Source organism: Notolepis coatsorum (genome assembly GCF_963971535.1).
Source record: "Notolepis coatsorum genome assembly, chromosome: 10".
Classification (NCBI taxonomy): domain Eukaryota; kingdom Metazoa; phylum Chordata; class Actinopteri; order Aulopiformes; family Paralepididae; genus Notolepis; species Notolepis coatsorum.
The window spans coordinates 19,561,969-19,581,398 of NC_140174.1; the positions used below are offsets into that span (position 1 = coordinate 19,561,969).

At 47.6% G+C, this 19,430-nt stretch overlaps 1 protein-coding gene across 1 annotated transcript in view; it reads left to right on the forward strand.

Annotated features, from left to right (window-relative positions):
* The window catches only part of LOC311235480 (integrin alpha-M-like), a 134,699-nt gene that overhangs the window by 74,318 nt on the left and 40,951 nt on the right, over positions 1-19,430 (forward strand). The window lies entirely within an intron of this gene.

Genomic DNA, 19,430 nt, shown 5'->3' on the forward strand with positions numbered 1-19,430 from the left:
TAGTTATGGTGACGCTCAGCATCATACTGCACAGTACTTCACTTCGTGCATAAACACTGAATAAAGAATTCCACCATGTACCTTTACATCCCAACATTCGTCTGGCCACACCCCCATCCGCTTACCTTCATAAGCAGGTGTGTGGTCACCTACTCGCCTCCTTCCCAAACTTTCACCACAAGGCGAGATCAAGGGCCGCAGCGGCGTCTGATGCTGAGCGTCACCATAACTAACAGAACTGGGTTATATACATAACCTTACGTTCTGTTCAAATCAAATCAAATTTATTTATAGGGCCCGACAACACACGTTAATGTCCCCATGGGCCGTACAGGTCTTCTTTAAACAAGTCAAGAAGAAAACATAACAATAAGTCAAGAACAGAACAAGAACACCATAAGGTCCAAACATTTTTAGATGAATGCAAATAAATGAAAGAATGCAAGCACTCCCAGACATACCCCACGCGAAGGTAAGGAAAAACTCACTAAAACCTAACAATAGGGAAAAAAGCTCCACAGGCAGTGTGGAGGAGAGAAACCTTAGAAGGGCCATTCAAGGGGGGATCTCCCTTCTTAGATGTTGGTGATAGTAGTGTTGCAGACGGACAGTTGGTAAGCATGCACTCATGTGTGTGGTGAAACACAGATGAGTGCATGAAATAGCAACTGTACATTTTGAAAGATTAAAGATAGAGCTAATAGCGATAGCAACTGAACATTTTGAAAGATTAAAGATAGAGTTGATAGCAGATCTATTTGAGGCACAGAGGCGGCGCAAAGAGGGTCACGTCCTCCCCGTCTTAGTCACGGGACATTCAACACTCCGGTCGTTGCTCAGGGACAGCCGGATACAGGGAGATAGGGGGTGGCGCAGAGAGGGTCGCGAACTCCCCGACATCATCGCGGGACATCCGGCACTCCGGTCACCACTACGAGACCTCCAGAGACAGGGGGGCACGCAGAGGGGGTCGCAATCTCCCGGCCTTCGTCACGGGACGTCCAACACTCCGGTCAACACTCCAGGACAGCAAGTCATAGGGAGACAGGGAGACGGGACAGGCGTTAGACAGCTCATGAGATTGTAGTAGGCGGACATAGCAATAGATACAAGTGGTAGGCATATATGTGAATGGAGTAGATATATGAAGTAAGCGTATTATGTGAATAGAATAGAAGTACTTAACCCAGCAATGAAACCGCGTTGACTGTTAATCTGTTCCGTTATGGATCTCGCTCAGCATCATACTGCACAAGGGAGGCTGAGCGAGAGCCATAGCCCGACAAATGTACCCCGCTGAGGCCCCCCACAACCATCAGACCGGGGAGAACCGAGCCCCCCGACCCTCCCTAATGGAGGTTACCCCCCCTATTGGAGGTTCACGGGAGGGAGACGGATCCGACCGTGCGAAGAGGAACTCAAGCAACTCAACGCACAGGGTGAGCAGACCGTGGCTTGACCCCACGACTACACACACGCACAACCCACATGCCACCCGGGAACGAACGGAAGGAACAAACCTCGTTACTGCCCCCAAAATCACGGGGTCAAGAGCAACCCAACCCCGTGGCAAGGCTGTAGCAGCGGAGCACGAAGGAAGACCCAGACCCACCGAAGGGACTGGATCCCCTAGAAAAAGGGGGCCCGGAGAGGTCAATGACGCCAGGCATCAAGACCCCACCAGGTGGTCACTTAGTGACACCGCCCCCCACATCGCCAGCGTATTCGGATAAGGCCCCTCCAAGAGCGGGCCCTTTCCCCCCAATAGCACACCGCCTGGCACACTGACTCTGAAACACAGGCAGTCAGCATGGCCGTAAGCACTCAAAAAGGTTAACCAACGGAAGCAGGCAGCGCACCGGGGAAACCAGGCAACAGGCTGTAACCTGAGCCTGGAGCACTGCGGACGAGACAGGCGCCAAAGGAGTCAGCTGAAAACAGCCCCCCCCGGCGGAAGGGGCGTATGCTGGCGTTGTTGATCACCATGACAAAGCCTCCACTAAAAAAAAAACACCCAGAGGGGTCGATGCAGAGAAGGCTTACATGATTGGCAGACGTCATGAACCTGCAGGGGCACACTCAACCGGATAACCTGGGAGTTGACACAGCTCCAACACACCAGGGAATCAACCACCCTCTCGGTACAGACGGTGGTTGTTCCTATAACCCCTCAAGAAAAAAACTCCAAAACACACCTGCGGGTATACACCGGCTATACCGCAGTACAAGTGTTTCAGTTTTCAAAAAAGGGTTAACCCAGGCCTACGGGTCGACGAAACTTTACTTTGGACCGGGCCCGGCGATACGGGAAGCACAGGGTCACCAGAGGAGGTCAAAGACCACCCCAACAGGCCCCTCTTCGCCATGCGTGAGAGAGGAGCGAAAAAGAATGGAGAACCAGCCCCAAGCACACCGTACTTGGTATTCCCAGGCGGTCTCCCAACCAAGTACTAACCAGGACCAACCTGTGTAGCGGCCGAGATCTGACGAGATCGAGCGTGTACAGGTTGGCATGGCCGTAAGCCATTACGACAGTGCTGAGTAAAAAATGTATCCAACCAGGGTCTCCATAGCGCTTAACCCTGTGACACCCGGACCGACCTGGCATTTTTCCCCCTGAAAAAAGCCCAAGTCCCTCAGGGTACCAGAACAGCAGATCTGCATCCCCGGCAGACAACGGGTTGAACTGATCCGGACCAGCGTGACCAGAACCAGTCCCGTGCCCTAACCACGCCGACATGCCTACTCCAGGAGAAGGGGCAGATATGCGTGTTGATCTTAAACATGAAAAGAAGGCGCCACCCAGACGTTCGGGCGAACCGCGCCCGGTGGCCCACCCCCAGGGCGTGAGACCCCTCTACATATGTTCAGATCCATTCCGTCATCATCCCCCAGATATGAACGAGAATCTGTCGATAACCAAACCAGGTCGTCGGAAGAGGAAAAACCTCCATCCCAGTTGCTTTATAAAAACGCCGTTTTAACCTCAAGCAACCAAGGCGTGCCAGTCAGTCGCCTGTTTATAGCGAGCTAGCACTATACGTGCGTTGGGACACACCCACATCAATGAACAGGCTATTTAGACCTGTCATTGAATCCCCAAGGCGCCCAGCGGAACGACAAGAGGGGTGTGACACTTCCTAACTCTTTTTTTAATAGAAAAGAAGGAAGCACCAACAGTATGTATCCCAGTCTACACAGCCGGGGGTAAAAATTGTTCACATTTTTACATCCCACCACCCTCCCATAGGAAGGAGACGGGAGACTTCCGGTCTGACCGCGGAAGAACATGGCTGCTTAACTCGCGAGCTCCCCGACAGCAAAATGATGTAGCCCCGAGAAACATTTAGTAAAAACACCAGGGTATATATTTAATAGGGATGACAGAAGGGGCTATCACGAGACGTAGGGCGACCACGATTACAACTGGAAAGGACGACGGAATGGCAGAGAATGACGAAGTAACGGGAGGAAAAGATGGCGACGATGACTGTGAACAAGAAGCCACGCTGTTGAACATATACAACGAGCTCAAAGACTTCAGAAAAGACAATGAGCGTCAATTTCGGGAGATAAGAAATGACATGAACAAAATGAACGACAGGCTCGATGAAACTGAGGGGAGAATCGGAGAAAATGAAAATGTGCTGGATGCGGCGACGGTTTTAATAAAAAAGCTAATGCAGAGGCAGGCCGACGTGGAGGCTAAGCTACTCGACCAGGAGGGCAGGACGAGGAGAGAGAACCTGCGGGTGTATGGTATCCCGGAGGAAAAAGAGGGGAAAGACATGCATGGATTTCTAGACGGCTTGTTTAAAGACGCCCTCGGTCTGCCTCATGACATGGACCTTCGTATCGAAAGAGCACACCGGGCACTGGCCCCGAGGCCTAACAACCCACAGCTGAAGCCACGGTCAATCGTGGTTAAGTTTGGGAGTTACAAAATGAAGGAAGAGATAATACGCCGAACATGGCAGAAGAAGAACATCTCATGTGGCAACGATCGCTTCTATGTCGACCATGACTTCCCCACTGAAATACTGAAGAAGCGAGGAGAATATGCCGAGGCCAAGAGAATAATGAAGGAGAAGAATCTCAAGTTCCAGACACCGTATCCAGCGAAGATGAGGGTATTCTACGAGGATGGCACACGCCTGTACCAGAGCGCGGCGGAGGCGACGGCGGATATGGCAAAGCGTGGATTCAAGATCACCGTGGTGAACCCGACTACCGACCCGGACCGAGAAGAGATAATGCGGCTGTCTACCTGGCAGACAATGGGAAGAAAACGGGGACCGGGGGACGACATGCAGACGACGGGGACTGAACGCCCCACACAGCAGGGCAATGGTCATCACGGATACCGGGAGAAACTACAGGGATTCAGACGGGGACAGTCGGAGGCGGACAATTGAGATAAAGTTCATGAAGCGCATGAATACAGATAAGTCACGGGGGCATCGTCATAGAGTAAATAACATCAAAAAATATCAATATGTATATAGAGGAAAAGACAAAAAAGGGGAAAAATAAATAAGTAAAAAAAAAAAAAAAAAGTGATTGGAAAAGAGAAAGAAAAATAATAAAAAGAAAAAAGAAAAAGATGTGAAATGAAAATAGAGGGCAATGGATAGAAGAATATAATAAAAGTATGGGAGGGGAAATATCCCGGATGGATACGGGAAAAATATAACGAAATGAACCACAGGCCATCATGGCTATGTCATAGAAGTTACAATGTACCAAGATATATCTGAAAGATATACAAATGTTAATGGTTGGAAACGTTACCGTTTTGTCAAGTTCAGTTGAATTGATCGCACTGTATATAGATTACAGTGTGAGCCATACGTTACGTCAGGGTTTACAAGATAATAGGGGCACAGTTTTGGGCAATCTGCCTCGTGCCGTATGCACTCCTCTGTTAGTCGAGGGGGACCAAGGTGCATGGGTGAGTATCGATTTCACCCTCGGTACGACTGTTCTATCTGGGGTCATATCGAACGTAGCTTGGGTAAATGTGGGGGGGGGGAGTATATTTATGTTTTTATATGTTCTTTTTTATTTCATTGTATGCTATACTATTGTATATATATCTTCACAGTCTCAGGCACTAGACTACGTCATGGATTACACAGGGGAGATGCATTACGAGAAATATGGGGCTGATTAAAATAATATCCTGGAATATAGACGGATGTCATCATCCCATTAAGAGAAAGAAGATATTGACGTTCTTGAAACAAAAAAAGGCAGATATTGCACTAATTCAGGAATCACACCTGGATGAGGAGGAGTCGGCCAAGCTTAAAAGGGATTGGGTGGGACAAATATACTATAGCACGTTCTCTTCTAGGAAGAGGGGGGTGGCAATATTGGTGAGAAAAAACTTGGACCTAAAGGTACACAATAGTTTCTCACATGATGAGGGAAGATGGGTTATACTGGATGCTGATTTAGAGGGACAGAGGACTACTTTAGCTAATATATATGCGCCCAACGGGTCGTCCTCAGACTTTTTCCATGAGGTATGTGAGGTGATCAGGAAAATAGGGAATGGCAACGTAATCATAGGGGGGGACTTCAACTTGGTTGGAAACACCTTGATAGACAGATCATACCAACCCAAAACCGCTGACAACACAGGGAGACTGGCGGTTGGTGTTCTGATAGAGGAGTTGGGTCTAGTGGATGTTTGGAGGGTTATGAACCCACAAGAAAGAGACTACACGTTTTACTCTCACCCACATTCCTCATATTCTAGAATAGATTATTTCCTGATCTCTAGCGCACTGGTAGAACAGGTTGCAAGTACTGGGATAGGGAACATTGTAATATCTGACCATGCTCCGGTTGATTTAGTGATCACATCCATGGAAGAAGGGCAACGATCTCGGAGATGGCGATTCAATAACCTGATGTTAAATGATGAAGGATCGTGTACGTACATTAGAACTATATTTAAGGAATTTTGGGAACTTAATGAAGGGTCAATAGATGATAGTGGCATAATGTGGGACACATGTAAAGCTTACATGAGAGGACGACTCATACAATACGGTGCGATACTAAAAAGGGCGGAGAAACAAAAAATGACAGCGTTAGATGAGGAAATCAAAATACTTTCGAAACAGCACAGCCAAAGACCAGACCCAGAAACGTGGAGGAACCTAAGCAAATCCAAATACGAATTGAACAACATATATCAAAAGAAGGCTGAATATGCGTTATTTAGGACCAACCAAAGATATTATGAACAAGGGGAGAGAGCGGGTAAAATATTGGCGAATCGGGTTAAACAAATGCATAATCAGAATATTATATCCTCGATTCGTAATAAAGATGACAAGATTATTACGGACAAAAAGGAAATTAATAATGTCTTCAGGTGCTTCTACCAGGACTTATATACCCCACAGAAGGCGGTGGATCAGCAAAAAATGGACGCGTTCTTCGACAAAATCAAATTACCGTCATTATCGAAACAACAGGTAAAATCAATGGAGGGGGGGGTCTCGATAGAAGAAATACACGCGGCAATCAACAGCCTTAAATTGGGTAAAGCACCAGGAGACGACGGGTTTACTCCCGATTTCTACAAACAATTCAGTGATATAATCGCTCCGAGATTATTAAAAGTATATGAGGACTCACTGATAAAGGGGGGATTGCCCACTAGCTTGAGATCTGCCACTATTACATTACTACAGAAAAAGGGCAAAGACCCTCAATGCTGTGGAAGCTATAGACCTATATCCCTGATCAATTTGGAAGAAAAAGTATTGGCAAAGATACTTGCGAATAGAATAGAAGATGTACTACCAACTTTGGTGCATTCAGATCAAGTGGGCTTTGTGAAGGGGAGAAACTCAGCTGATAATATCCGCAGACTCCTACACATAATGTGGAAGGTAAGGAATGATATAGAACCTACAGTGGCCTTCTCATTGGATGCCGAAAAGGCCTTTGATAAGGTGGAATTTGCATTCTTATTTCACACGCTAGAGCGCTTCGGGTTCGGTCCATCGTTCACTGGGTGGGTAAAACTGTTATACACAAATCCGATGGCATCAGTATTGACCAACGGGATCGTGTCCTCGCCCTTTAACCTAGGGCGGGGGACGAGGCAAGGTTCTCCGCTTTCTCCCCAAATGTTTGCGCTTTTCCTCGAACCACTTGCTATCGCACTGAGGACTAATCAGGACATCAAAGGGATAATAGCGGGGCAGGTAGAACATAAATTATTTTTATATGCGGACGATATCTTATTGGTATCCAGCAACCCCCGAACAGCAGTTGGGATCATTGGAAATGTTATCGAGTCCTTCTCCGAAATATCTGGGTACACAATCAACTGGAGCAAGTCAGAAGCAATGCCTCTCTCTAAATGCTGTCCCCCTGATATCAGAAGGGGGTGGCAATACAGATGGATGCCGTCAGGGCTGATATACCTAGGAATAAAGCTGATCCCAGGTCTGAAAGAGTTGATGCAAGCCAATATTGCCCCTATAATCGAACACATTAGTGCTCTGACCCAGAATTGGGCCAAAATGAATATGTCCCTCCTGGGAAAGATAAACCTAGTGAAAATGATACTAGCCCCCAAATTAAACTATATCCTATATATGTTGCCGCTGACTCTCCCGACCCAGTTACTCAAACAGTATGACAAAGTCATAAATGTATATCTATGGGGGGGCAAAAGGCCGCTATTTGGACGGGCCAAAATGTATGCAGCAAAGGAAAATGGCGGTTTATCCCTGCCTAAACTAGGGTGGTATCACTATGCATTCTCGCTCTCCCAGCTCTCCAAACTGAATCACTCGTCGGAGGAGGCACCTGCTTGGGTCAGGATGGAGGAGGAAATGATATATCCCTCATCTCTGGAATCCTTCCTGACACAATCAGACAGACCTATACCTCTCAAAAACCCTTTGATGGCATTTATCAGGGAAACTTGGAATCAATCGCACAAAATGACTGGTGATAGCCCATACTTAACTACGAGAGCCTCTATATGGTATAATAAGAAACTAAAGATTGGGAAGAAATCAGTCATATGGGACGATTGGGTTAAAAGGGGGATACACGTACTAGGTGATATAGCCGGGGAGGATGGGGTTTTGCCTTTTGAGGATATTAAGGAGGATTTTGATATAGATAATAAAAACTTTTATAAATTCCTACAGATTAGACATTGTATATCGTCATCAATAGGAGGACCAAAGTGCGGCCCAATTACTGCAATTCAAGAAATATTCTATAAAGGATGGCGCAGGAAAGGCGGTGCGTCAAGATTTTATGATGTTATAAGAGAATACAATGCACCCAAATTGGCGGGTTTGAGATTGAGCTGGGAGAACGATGTACATGAGGATATTACTGAGGAAATATGGGAGAAACTGATATCCAAATGGAGTAAATTCTCTAGGGAGGCGCAATCACAACTTATTTTTTACAAAGTACTGAACAGAAGCTATTGGACGCCTAGTAAACTGGCCAGACTGAAATTAAGGGACAGTGACATCTGCTGGAGATGTGAGAAGGAGACAGGCACCTTACTGCACATGTTGTACGAATGTGAGAAGGTCCGGAAAATGTGGGATCAAATTGTGATATTCCTAAGTAAGGTCCTGAATGTGAAGATAAATAATGCCCCAATGGCATGTGTTTTGGGTATAGTACCGAAAGGGATTAAGCTGCCTAAATACCGGGGAATGTGGTATAGAATGGCCATGATATCAGGATGTAGAATTGCATTACGACATTGGAAATCACCTGTTGATATTACTTTTAAGGAATGGATGGAACTAATGTTTCGGACAGCATCATATGAAAGGGTGACGTATAGAGTCGCAGGGAGAGAGGATATTTTCGCTGAGATATGGGACAGTTTTCTACACCTGACTGAACGATCTGAGGACAAATGAGTAAAATGGGATTACAATATTATCAAGGATGAATATGAAAAAGGGGATTTGATCTGATGGTACTTGTGCTCTATAATATATTATGTATATATGTACATATATTTTATGTCCGGATGGTTTGTCTATGGAACGGTCACTGTCTCTATCACACTCACATGTGCGCAGATATAGCCACATACAAATATCTAGGATACACATATTCATATGTGTACATAATAGGCTTACACGCACTCATATACACAAGGATAAGGTATACACGTCAGGGGCACACATACATGCACATACTAATGTATAGGAAATAGACATACATACACCTACATATACACATAGTTGAGATATAGGCTTTCACTGACACATAGGGGGATACACAAGTATATAGGAGACACACACATACGTAGCTGAAACGTAAAAAAGAAAAAAAGGGAAAAAAAAAAAAAGAAAAAAAGAAAAGAAAAGATGCAGCACATACCTGCTCGCAGGTAGATCGGTCTACATGTAACGTATGACGTATATATATATATATATATCAGGGATGTATATGCACAATGTATAGTATGTTTTTTTTTTGTAAGTGCTTCTTTAATTTCCATGTCAGTTATTAGTGTATTTGTATGAGTCTCTTGCATGTTTTGTATGTTGTCACAAAAATGAAAAAGGCGAATCTTGGATGTTGCATATTATGCTGTGAAAAGGTATGCTGTAAACAATGGGAAGATTTGTACAAAAATATCAATAAAAAAAAAAAAGGAAGGAGACGGGAATCCCCAGAGAGACTTCCCACGCGAGCTGTACAGATTGAAAAGAATATATTGCACCTTGAGCCATGTAAAAAATTGGTTTTAGGGCTCTCCGGGGAGGAGGCACTGAACCCATACACACTCAATAATCGAATTGAATCGAATACATACACAATAGAGTAGGACTCCTTCTTGAGGGTCCACTCACCTTGACAATCTGAGGAGGAGGCTCTGTACTCTGAAGGAGGCTCCCTCACATGGAAGGAGAGTCCCAACTCACAGAAGGCCCGAATAGGAGCTTGGTGAGGAGGAGCCCTGACCACCCCCGAAACAGATCCATCACATGGACCTGAACAGCACACGGAAGTCCTACCAACAGAGACGCGCACAGTGACGTACTCTATGGCGGGGGAATTTCTGCGGTGCACACGCCCAATATTCCAGGCCGTGGGACCAGGAAACTCCCTCCCCCCCCCCCCCCCCCCCCCCTCACCCTGTAACGTGCCGAACCGCAACGTGACAGGAACCTTGAAGGACAGGTGGGTTTACCCCTGACCAACAGAAAAAAGGGGGAGGAAAGGTTACCAGTTCACCCCTTTACGACCCCACACCCATGATACGATGTAATGACAAAAAGAGAGTGTCATAGTCAGCTCCATGAAGCGTCTGACAGCTTCACACAGCACATGAGCTAACCTGCTATCTGATTTTTACTAAGGAAAAAACACAGAATAGAGAGGGCTCTCCAAGAGCCCCGGTACCAAACTTACACATGTGCTTCTGTGGCCAGTCCAACCCAGTTGTAGGTCACATGACACACACAACCCATCATCACCTACAAAAAATGGCAAAAACACTCTACAGAGGAACGCCGTTTTTCATAATGAGAGAATACATAATTCTCGATTAGTATCGGCCACAGGCCTTGCTAAGCACACACGAAAGCGACCAAACAATCTTTTCTTTTAGGAAAATAAAGTTTCTCCAGCTGTTTTAGCACAACCTCAGCAATCAAGCTAAGGGTTACATCGTATCCCTACCACACAGTGACACAATGTAGTGCAACAACATGTCTGAGAGGAGGATGAAGAAGTCCCCAGGGAACCGGGGGGAAACACAATCCTCCTACTTTACCCTTAATACGGCCAGTTAAAACAGGAAAACCTGTTAATATGTGAACACACTGTTCATTGTCATTACAGGCTGAGAAAATAATCATTCTTTACTCATTTGTCACTAAGCATAGCTTTATAGGTTAGTTAACCCCCTTAGTTGTGAGTACACGGTACATATAAACACACATGATGTTTCTCAACACAACAAACCAGATCATTTTCACATCTGTAATAAACAACCCTATTTGCATGGAGAAGCTAATACCAGTGACAAGACAATTCACACATAACTCGCATCGTATCCTAAATGTAGTGCAGCAACACTCGTTTTGGAAAACATCGTTATTTACAAAACATTTAGAAGGGAAAGCAAGAAGACGTGCTCAAGGTCTGGTCCAGACCTTGCCTACCCGGAGCGTAGATCAAGCGAAGTGCAGTCTCAAGGCACCGTAGTAAACACAGCCGTTCTGTGTTGTCAATCTGGGCAGCGTCGCCGCTCCATCCCGTCGCTACGGTCCCCCTTGTTGACGCAGTCCTTGCCGTCCTGGCCCAGGGCAGGTTCGACGAACATCCTCTGTCAAAGATGACGTTGTAGTCAAGAGTGTTTAAAACATGTTATAATCAAAGCACGTTCAACAGAGTAGCATTAAGCTAACGGCCGCTCTAACCGTCGGGCGCTACCGCCCCTGCCCGTGAGACGCCGAGCGAACGGCGCACGCGACCAGAGGGGAGACTTCGAATCCCCCCCGCCTCTCCCCGTGAGGGAGAGGGGAGTTGGGAACCGCGGCGGCGCGCAAGGGGCCGGAGCCACCCCGCGCTGGGCCTCGGCCGATAGCAGCAAGCTAACGTTTCCTAGCCTAGCCCAGATAGGCCACCTAGTGATCACAGCAGGCTAGCGCTGCAGCTAACAGCTGACTGGCTAACAGTTGGCCACCACTAGCACGTAAGCTAAGCAGCTATCACCTGAACTTGTACACAATGATATAACACTCACTCAGACAGGCCGCCGTTCTGAAACCCTCCTCACTTTTTAAGAGAAAAGAGAAACAAGATGTTAACACAGTTTTACAACGGTGATTTTACCAACACCCGACGGAGCCAGCACAATACCAAACTGGCCTGTAGCTGACTTGAACACAGATCTTCAACTAACGAACATCTATGCCCAAATTTCCTCGTGAAGGAATACTCTCATTTGGATATGAAAGATGGGGCCTACACGGTGACAGAGAAAACATCCACTCGTCCAGAAAACACAGGGATCACCAGTGTTAATGGTCGTGGCCCACTAGTTAAACTATAATGGGCTTCAGATCAAGGTCTTCCGCTGTTGCCTAAGAGGCTGAACAAAAGACCTTAATCTGGGGCCGGTGTTCGTAAACATTGTCAGCCAGCCCCCATAGCACTAACAAACAACTAGCAAACATCACTCACCAACCTGGAACTCACCGCTTCTCACAACAGCGGCGTGTCCTACAGTTCAGCTGTGTCCTGAAAGGTTTTACCGCAACCAGCACAGCAAGGAACTGCAGTTGAGAGGCATGCAGCGGCGTGCTCCCAATACGAAAACCGGTGGAGGATTTTAGAATGATCACCATCTTCCAGACACTCCAGTGACGAAGACAATATCGCCGTATTTTCTCGAAAATAGTGAGAGAGAAAATAAAGATATGATGTCAACGTATCTCTTGTTCTTCCTTTCCTCGTAAACATTGTCAGCCAATATTTTTCTCCACGTCAAGTGGGCATATGAGCAACACGTTGCTTGTGATGAAATTTGAGAAGGAGATGAGTGTGTGGCACCACCCCTGCTTATGTAGGTAAGCGGATGGGGGTGTGGCCAGATGAATGCTGGCATTTAAAGGTACATTTTGAAATGTATTCAGTATATATATGCTGAAGCGAGATATATGCAATGAGACGCTGAGCGGGAGCTAGTGTGATACAGAACCTTCTGTAGTGAGGTAGTGAAATGGTTAATCTTCTGTAGTGTGGTAGTGAAAGGTTAACAGTTTGATAGTGCGGCAGTGAAAGGGTTAACCTGCTGTTGTGTGGCAGTGAAAGGGTTAACCTTCTGTAGTGTGGTAGTGAAAGGTTAACCTTCTGTAGTGAGGTAATGAAATGGTTAATCTTCTGTAGTGTGGTAGTGAAAGGTTAACAGTTTGATAGTGCGGCAGTGAAAGGGTTAACCTGCTGTTGTGTGGCAGTGAAAGGGTTAACCTGCTGTTGTGTGGCAGTGAAAGGGTTAACCTTCTGTAGTGTGGTAGTGAAAGGTTAACCTTCTGTAGTGTGGTAGTGAAAGGGTTAACCTTCTGTAGTGTGGTAGTAAAGGTTAACAGTTTGGTAGTGCGGCAGTGAAAGGGTTCTGTATCGTAGTGGCTCTCGCTTGGCATCACTCATGCACTGTCCTCGCACGTGCATGCGCACTGAATAAAAGACCACAATGTACCTTTATATCCCAATATTTGTCTGACCACACCCCTATCAGCTTACCCATATAAGCAGGGGTGGGGCCACCCCCTCGCCTCCTTTCTCGCTTTCACCACAAGGAAGTGCCTCGGTAGATCCCCACTTGACGATGTTGTTAGTAGGAGAAGAGTTGGAAAACAAGAGATACGTTGACATCATATCTTTATTTTCTCTCTCACTATATTCGAGAAAATACGGCGATATTGTCTTCGTACTGGAGTGTCTGGAAGATGATGATCATTCTACACCTCCGTCGGGTTTCGTATTGGGAGTTTATGCCGCTACATGCCTCTCAACTGCAGTCCTCCTTGCTGTGGCTGGTTGCGGTAAAACCTTCCAGCGACACAGCTGGACTGTAGGACGCGCCGCTGTTGTGAGAAGCGGTGGGTTCCAGGTTGGTGAGTAATGTTTTGCTTGCGAGCTCCACTTGTCTGTTAGTGCTATGGTGGGCTAGCTGACAATGTTTACGAAAACCGGCCCCAGATTAGGGTCCTTTGATCAGCCTTTAGGCGACGGCAGAGGATCCTGGTTTGAAGCCCATTATAGCAACTAGTGGGCCACACGACCAGTAACTGGTGATCCCAGGATCTCTGGACGCGTGGGTACTTCTCTGTCACCGTATAAGGCCCCGTCTTTCATATACAAATGAGAGTATACCCTAAACGAGGAAATGTGAGCATGGATGATCGTTATCGGAAAATCCATGTTGAAGTCGGCTACAGCCCAGATGGGAATTGTACCGGCTCCGCCGGATGGTAAAATCACTGTTGTAAAACTGTGTTAACATCTCGTTTCTCTTCTCTCTTAAAAGGTGAGGAGGGTTTCAGAACGGCGGCCTGTCTGAGTGTGACTTGTTATATCGTTGTGTACGAGTTCAGGTGATAGCTGCTTAGCTTGCATGCTAGTTGTGGCCTACTGTGTTAGCCAGTCAGCTGTTAGCTCGCTGTGTTTACCAGGAGCCTGTTGTGTCACTAGGCTAGGTAACGTTAGCTTGCTGCTATCGGCCGAGTGCGGCCGTTAGCTTAATGCTACACTGTTGAACGTTCTGAGACTATAACATGCTTAAACACTCTGACTACGACGTCATCTTTGACAGAGGATGTTAGTCGAACCTACCCTGGGGCCAGCCGGCGAGGACTGCGTCAACAAGGGGGACCGTAGCGGTGGGATGGCGCGGCGACGCTGCCCATGCCGACAACACAGGACGGCTGTGTTACTACGGTGCCTTGTTAGAGACTGCAGTTTCGCTTGATCTGCGCTCACGGTAGGAAGGGTCCTGACCAGACCTTCCAAAACGAGTGTTGCTGCACTACATTTATGATACGACGCGAGTTATGTGTGAATTGTCTTGTCACTGGTCTCCATGCAAATCGGGTTATTTGTTACAGATGTGAAAATGATCTGGTTTGTTGTGTTGAGACACATTGTGTGTTCATGTACCGTGTACTCACAACTAAGGGGGTTAAACTAACCTATAAAGCTATGCTTAGTGACATATGAGTAAAGAATGATTCTTTTCTCAGCCTGTAATGACAATGAACAGTGTGTTCACATATTAACAGGTTTACCTGTTTAACTGGCCGTATTGAGGGTAAAGTAGGAGGGGTGTTGACTTCTTCACCCTCCTCTCAGACATGTTGTTACACTATATTGTGTCACTGTGTGGTAGGGATACGATGTAACCCTTAGCTTAGTTGTTGGGGTTGTGCTAACCGCTTGAGAAACTATATTTTCCTAAAGAAAAGATTGTTTGGTCACTTTTTCGTGTGTGCTTAGCAAGGCCTGTGGCCGAGACTATTCGAGAATTATGTATTCTCTCATTATGAAAAACGGCGTTCCTCTGTAGAGTGTTTTTGCCATTTTTTGTGGGTGATAAAGGGTTGTGTGTGTCGTGCGACCTACAACTGGGTTGGGTTGGCCACAGAAGCACATGTGTAAGTCTGGTACCGGGGCTCTTGAGAGGGCCTTCTCTATTCTGTGTTTTTTCCTTAGTAAAAATCAGATGGCAGGTTAGCACATGCGCTGTGTGAAGCTGTTAGACGCTTCATGGAGCTGACTATGACTGCGTCATACTCTTTTTTGTCATTACATCGTATCATGGGTGTGGGGTCGTAAAGGGGTGAACAGGTAATCCTTTTCTCCCCTTCTTTGATGGGCAGGGGTTAAAACCTCCTGTCCTTCAAGGTTCCTGTCACGTTGCTGTTCGGCACGTTACAGGGTAAGAGGGGGGGAGGGAGTTTCCTGGTCCCACGCCCTGGAATATTGGGCGTGTGCACCGCAGAAATTCCCCCGCCATAGAGTACGTCACTGTGCGCGTCTCTGTTGGTAGGACTTCTGTGTGCTGTTCGGGTCCATATGATGGATCTGTTTCGGGGGGTGGTCAGGGCTCCTCCTCACGAAGCTCCTATTCGGGCTCTCTGTGAGTTAGGACTCTCCTTCCATGTGAGGGAGCCTCCTCAGAGTACAGAGCATCCTCCTCAGATTGTCAAGGTGAGTGGAACCTCAAGAAGGAGTCCTACTCTATTGTGTGTGTATTCGATTCAATTCGATTATTGAATGTGTATGGGTTCAGTGCCTCCTCCCCGGAGAGCCCTAAAACCAAACTTTTACATGGCTCAAGGTGCAATATATTCTTTTCAATCTGTACAGCTCGCGTGGGAAGTCTCTCTGGGGATTTCCGTCTCCTCTCTATGGGAGGGTGGTGGAATGTAAAAACGTAAAAAAAATGTACCCCCGGCTATGTAGACTGGGATACATGCTGTTGGTGCTTCCTTCTTTTCTATTAAAAAAGGTTGGAGTTAGGAAGCATCGCACCCCTCTTGTCGTTCCCCTGGGCGCCTTGGGGATTCAATGACAGGTCTAAATAGCCTGTTCATTGATGTGGTTGTGTCCCGACGCACGCATAGTGCTAGCTCGGGGTGTTCTGTTGAAGATCAGGCGAATGACTGGCAAGCCTTGGTTGCTTGAGGTTAAAACAGCGTTTTTATAAAGCAACTGGGATGGAGGTTTTTCCTCTTCCGACGACCTGTTTTGGTTGTCGACGGATTCTCGTTCATATCTGGGGGATGATGACGGAATGGATCTGAACATATGTAGAGGGGTCTCACGCCCTGGGGGTGGGCCACCGGGCGCGGTTCGCACCGAACGTCTGGGTGGCGCCTTCTTTTCGTGTTTAAGATCAACACGCTTATCTGCCCCTTCTCCTGGAGTAGGCATGTCGGCGTGGTTAGGGCACGGGACTGGTTCTGGTCATGCTGGTCCAGATCAGTTAAACCCGTTGTCCGCCGGGGATGCAGATCTGCTGTTCTGGTACCCTGAGGGACTTGGGCTTTTTTCAGGGGGAATAATGCCAGGTCGGTCCGGGTGTCACAGGGTTAAGCGCTATGGAGACCCTGGTTGGGTACATTTTGTACTCTGCACTGTCGTAATGGCTTACGGCCATGCCAACCTGTACACGCTCGATCTCGTCAGATCTCGGCCGCTACGCAGGTTGGTCCTGGTTAGTACTTGGTTGGGAGACCGCCTGGGAATACCAAGTACGGTGTGCTTGGGGCTGGTTCTCCATTCTTTTCGCTCCTCTCTCACGCATGGCGAAGAGGGGCCTGTTGGGGTGGTCTTTGACCTCCTCTGGTGACCCTGTGCTTCTCGTATTGCCGGGCCCGGTCCGAAGTAATGTTTCGTCGACCCGTAGGCCTGGGATAACCCTTTTTTGAAAACCGAAACACTTGTACTGCGGTATAGCCGGTGTATACCCGCAGGTGTGTTTTGGAGTTTTTTCTTGAGGGGTTATAGGAACAACCACCGCATTGGGTAATGACAAGGTGGTTGGTTCCCTGGTGTGTTGGAGCAGTGTCAACTCCCGGGTTACCCGGTTGAGGGTGCCCCTGCACGTTCATGACGTCTGCCAATCATGTCAGCCTTCTCTGCCTCAACCCCTCTGGGTGGTTTTTTTTTAAATGGAGGCTTGGTCATGCAACAACGCCAGCATACGCCCCTTCCGCCGGGGGGGCTGTTCTCAGCTGACTCCTTTGGCGCCTGTCTCGTCCACAGTGCTCCAGGCTCAGGTTACAGCCTGTTGCCTGGTTTTCCCCGGTGCGCTGCCTGCTTCCGTTGGTTAACCTTTTTTGTGTGCTTACGGCCATGCTGACTGCCTGTTCTGCAGGGTCAGTGTGCCAGGCGGTGTGCTGTTGGGGGGAAAGGGCCCGCTCTTGGAGGGGCCTTATCCGAATACGCTGGCGATGTGGGGGGCGGTGTCACTAAGTGACCGCCTGGTGGGGTCTTGATGCCTGGCGTCATTGACCTCTCCGGGCCCCCGTTTTCCAGGGGATCCAGTCCCTTCAGTGGGTCTGGGTCTTCCTTCGCGCTCCGCTGCTACGGCCTTGCCACGGGGTTGGGTTTGCCCTTGACCCCGTGATTCTGGGGGCAGTAACGAGGTTGTTCCCTCCGTTCGTTCCCGGGTGGCATGCGGGTTGTGCGTGTGTGTAGTCGTGGGGTCAGGCCACGGTCTGCTCACCCTGTGCGTTGAGTTGCTTGAGTGCCTCTTCGCACGGTCGGGTCCGTCGCCCTCCCGGGAACCTCCAATAGGGGGGGTGCCCTCCATTAGGGGGGGTCGGGGGGGCTCGGTCCTCCCTGATCTGATGGTTGTGGGGGGCCTTCAGCGGGGTGTATTTGTCGGCCGATGGCTCTCGCTCGGCCTCCCTTGTGCATGAGTGACGCCGAGCGAGAGCCACTACGATACAGAACGTTAGGTTATGACTATAACCAAGTTCTGTTAGTAGTGGTGACGCTCGGCGTCCGACGCCGCTGCAGCCCTTGATCTCGCCTTGTGGTGAAAGCTTGGGAAGGAGGCGAGGGGGTGGCCCCACCCCTGCTTATATGGGTAAGCTAATAGGGGTGTGGTCAGACAAATATTGGGATATAAAGGTACATTGTGGTCTTTTATTCAGTGCGCGTGCACGTGCGAGGACAGTGCATGAGTGACGCTGAGCGTCACCACTAATAACAGTCATAATAATAGTCATAACCTAACGTTAACCTGCTGTTGTGTGGCAGGGAAAGGGTTAACCTTCTGTAGTGTGGTAGTGAAAGGTTAACCTTCTGTAGTGTGGTAGTGAAAGGGTTAACCTTCTGTAGTGTGGTAGTGAAAGGTTAACAGTTTGGTAGTGCGGCAGTGAAAGGGTTAATTCTATTGTTTACACTGTTTCTCGTATTTTTATTGTAATTTTTAATTGTATTGGCTATATTTATAGTCTTTCTACTATTACCCTGCCCATCCCTGTACCCCCCCCCCCTCCCTTCCCCCATGCTGCTATGATGCCCACATTTCCCCAAGGTGGATCAATAAAGAAATAACTTATCTTATCTTAAAATAAAAAATTTACAAACTGTTATAATAATAAAACAGAAACAAACAGAAACATTCTAGAATGCACTGCATCACATTTCCCGTCAGCCGCCAAGGAAACTATAAAAGAAGGAGGATGTGTAGGAAGACGCAGCACTCTACGCTCTGCTCAGCGCCAGATGCTGGGGTCAGTTCTATTGAAGCCTGTTTTCAAATTATAAATATAGCAACTCTCTGAAATCAACATTATCAAACATTAGCTATTTACCAAGGGTACAAATTGCAGATAATAATAATAACTTCATTTTATATAGCGCCTTTCAAAAGACCCAAGGTCGCTTTACATAGGGGGAAAAAATTACAAAAGTAACAAACATAGTGGACAGACACAACATACAAAGTGAGAAATTAGGGGTTAAAGGCCAAGTTGAAGAGGTGGGTTTTGAGCAGTTTTAATGAGTCCAGAGTTGGGGCGTTGCGGAGTTCTGCGGGGAGGGAGTTCCAGAGGGTGGGAGCTGCCACACTGCAAAGCTCTGTCCCCGAAGGTCCGCAGTCTGGTTCAGGTTGATTCATCCCAGGTAACAACCTGTTTAAATACGACAGTAAAGGAGGGGACGGCTGATCATCATTCAACTCGATGTCGGCCGAACTGAACGTTTCCATGCGTCACACGGTGACGTGACAACCCTTCCTTTCTTTTTATAGTTTCCTTGTCAGCCGCTGATGGTAGAGAACGCTGCAGCAGGAAGTAAACTTGTTGTCCAAGCGGTTTCCCCGGCAGCGTGAACACTTTAGGCAACCAACATGCCCTTCCGCGTTGCTCTGAATTGCTCTG